Source organism: Rhagoletis pomonella, unplaced genomic scaffold (assembly GCF_013731165.1).
Source record: "Rhagoletis pomonella isolate Grant_MI unplaced genomic scaffold, Rhpom_1.0 Rhpom_scaffold_00013, whole genome shotgun sequence".
In the NCBI taxonomy this organism is placed as follows: domain Eukaryota; kingdom Metazoa; phylum Arthropoda; class Insecta; order Diptera; family Tephritidae; genus Rhagoletis; species Rhagoletis pomonella.
In genome coordinates this window covers 18,492,620-18,495,383 of record NW_023458567.1, presented here as the reverse complement: position 1 = coordinate 18,495,383, position 2,764 = coordinate 18,492,620, and positions in this window count along the sequence as shown.

Here is a 2,764-nt window from a genome sequence, read left to right as displayed (position 1 = left end):
AAAACTCAGCTGTCGCCCCAACACCACCTTGTTTAATACACCTTGTGTCGAGCAATCAACCGTTTTGAGAACTACAGCCCGAAAAGTGTTACATGAGATTCTTGATCTGAGTTGCTCTTACTTGCTCGACTGTTTTTCTGAGAGCTTCTCTATTCTGCTCTAACTTGAGCTGATCTGCACTTTTTTCGGCGTCATTAAACTCAACTATTGTGTTTCCGTTTACCGTTGACTTCTTTGTTTGAAATTTGTGGTACATACTAGGATAGTTTTTTAACAATTTCGGGCTAGTTTCGGGCAAATGAGCTAAGTACGGAATGCTCCCACAAAAGTGCATAAACTGCACAAAAGCACAAGAACACAAAAAAACCATTTTCGTGCCCGAAACTAAACGTCAAATCGCAAACAATTATAAATGTATGGCCTTATTCATAAGCAAGGTGCGTTAAACAAGGTGTGATTGACAACTCAGTTATGCTATCTTTTAAGGTACTAGGAGCGTTCCTTATCTCCCAGAAATAGTCAGAAAAAGTCCGAAGTAGTCAGATTTAGTCCAAAAAGCGTTCCTTAACTTGGAAATGACAGCAAAAATGAGACAGCAACAGTCAGTGAGAGTGACTCGCATCAGTCCGAAGTAGTCAGATTTAGTCAGAAGAATTTTTTCTGGCAAAATCCTGAAAAGTGTCAAACTGAACTGAATTTAAATTAACGGAAATTAAAGAATACTAAAAGTGAGAATAATCTAAAAAGTAAAAGAAATGAATTGAAATTGGAAGGAGGCAAAAAATAATTGATAAAGAAAGTGTTTATTGTGCTTGTGCTTGTGTGAATGTGTTTTGTACATACATTTCTGTTCTTATTTGACGTTAGTTTTGTTGTTGCCATTCTTTGGACTAAAAATTTGGTTTTTTGCGTTCCTTTACTTTTCCTGTTATTCTCTTTTAGTGAGCGCATTTTGCTTACGCTCTGGCATTTTGACACTTTTCAGATTTTAGTCCAAAAAGATAAGGAATGAACCTACTATTATGCCAAAAATATAAACCATCGATTCAAAATGTATACAAAATTTTTTCAATTTGATTTTATAGGATGGTTCTTCTAAGAGCAATGTCAAATTCAATCACACTTTGTTGAATACATTTTGTTCATAAGAAATAAAGTAGCTTTAAAAAAATTTTTGAACTGAAAAATGTTTGAACACGTCATTTTACAAAGCTCTTTAAACCCAAGGCACATAAATACAGGTAGAAGCCAAAATGACGTTGCTCTCCAACCAAACCTTTAAGCTGATGCCAGATAAAACTTTGTAGCTTTGCGTGACATTTATAACTTTGCCAGCGAAGCGCCAGACACAAAAATATGCCACAATGAACGCAAAAAAAACGATTTTGTACTGCTTTTTTACTCGGGAAAATTGCTGTGGATTTTATATATTTTGCTTTAAAAATATCAGCAATGTAAATAAATTTTATGTTTCTACATGAAAACTCGAATTTGGACGAAACAAAATAAATAAAATGATTGTCAAAGAGCGCAAAAAGATGGGAGTTGGCCATCTTTTCGCTTCGCGCTGCAGCTTCAACGATCTATGTAGCGTGCTTTGTGCATTTTCATACAATTCATCTTATCAAAGCAAAAGTTTTATGTGGCATCAGCTTTAAACTTCAACTTGTTTTTCTTTTATTTCCTATATTTCGTTACGCTTTGAATGTCTTATCGTTGTTTTTTTTTTTTTTTTGAATGTTCGTTAATAACAAATTTTAATTAACATTTGAATTTTTGTAGTGTTGTGCGGTTTATACTTAGTGTACGTATTAAAACTGCAACATCTGAAGCGTTGTTTTTTATGTGCTGTTAAATATAAAGCAGATACCGCTACACCGGGAGGTACAGGAAAGGCACGTTTGATGCCAAGTGCTGTTCCTATGACCCTTATGCCGAAAAGTCCCTCCAACAACAGTACAACTCACAAATCAAAAACCGAAAACAACATACAAGTTAACAAATTTTAACCATGGTACAAAAATTTGTAGGTAAAACCGCTGAGAGGCAGCCTGAACATTTTTGAAGTTTGCTAACATCATGGTACAATAAAAACAGGTAGAAGCCAAATTGACATCAAACCTACAAAAGTCAAAGTTTTCGGGAGAGTAAAAATAAAAGTGAGCGTGTGTAAGGAAAAATAAAAAATTACATTTCGCTGGTTGACGTTTTTAAGTAAATTTGATGTTTTCTTTTTATTTATTTATTTTCTTTAGTTAAAATTTTTTAATTTGTATGTTGTTTTCTGTTTTTGATTTATGAGTTGCAGTGTTGTTGAAGGGACTTTCCGGCATAAGGGTCATAGGAACAGCACTTGGCATCAAACGCGCCTTTCCTGAACCTTCCGGTACATTTATGAAATCTGCTGCTTTGAAATGTTTAACGCACAGCAAGGCATTTCGCTGCAGCTCTACCCCACAGCTGCTTTCCCAACGCTCCTTACGCCAAAGACATTGAGGCACGTTAAAAAATGAGTGGTGTCTGAATTATATTTAACACCACATAAAAAACAGCGCATCAGGTGTTGCATTTTTAGCACATACACTAAGTATAAAGGCCGGTCCACATAGAACTTTCGTGTTAGCTTTGGCGTTGGCGTTGGTTTGACAGAACGCACGTTAAAAGTATGCTTGCTACAATGAGCGCTTGGCAGCGAATGCTTGGGCCACTACATTAATATACTAACGACAGATAAATTAATATTTCATATCAATAATTGCATTAA